Source organism: Rhopalosiphum maidis, chromosome 3 (assembly GCF_003676215.2).
Source record: "Rhopalosiphum maidis isolate BTI-1 chromosome 3, ASM367621v3, whole genome shotgun sequence".
Lineage (NCBI taxonomy): Eukaryota > Metazoa > Arthropoda > Insecta > Hemiptera > Aphididae > Rhopalosiphum > Rhopalosiphum maidis.
In genome coordinates this window covers 33370674-33371520 of record NC_040879.1, presented here as the reverse complement: position 1 = coordinate 33371520, position 847 = coordinate 33370674, and positions in this window count along the sequence as shown.

The window sequence follows — 847 nt, the reverse complement described above, 5'->3', positions numbered from 1 at the left end:
ATATAACAAAACAATTTAAAATTGTATTAATAATCATGATATAATCGATTAATACATTTGTATATTACAAGTAATCAAGTGCCGAAATCGTACTAGCGATTACCATATTTATTTTGATATTTTTTTTGTTTTTGTACCTAAATACAATACAAATAGCATAATATTTTAATTATTATTGTTTAATTGAATTTAATTGAAAAAATGAAATAAAACCAAATTCTTATAGGTCATTGTTAAATGTAAACTTGTTTCAATTTTTAGATAGGGAAGAAGTCCTGATAGTTTTTATATATAAAAGAAGCTTAACTATAATTTTTCATAAGTTTTGTCTATTTATGCCATGAATACATAACATTTTAGACTTTATCAACAACCTTCATACAAATTAAAATGTCAATAATTACGTGATTGTGTCTTACGTAATACGTTCATAGAACACTAAAATTTTTAAATTTTCCTGAGAAATTTTGGGGGACTGCAACATTACTCTTGACTACAATAATGATCTTTAATCATTAGATACTCTTCAAACAATCATTATCGATAAGTAAAATCGAAAAACTATTCTGAGTACAATTTATCATAGCGATTATTTGTTATAAAGTCAATATGTTATAACAATTATTTAAGTACCTATATAGTATATTGAGTATATACGTTGTTAGACTAAAATATGAAATTTATTTTATTTTAATTATTATTTGTTAGAGATAATTAGATAGTATTAAGACTTTTACATAAGATATTATCATATTATATAGACATCATATGGTTTGAATATTAATCATATTATACGCAAAAATAATGACAATTATCAAAAACGATAATTTGTATAAAACCAAATGTA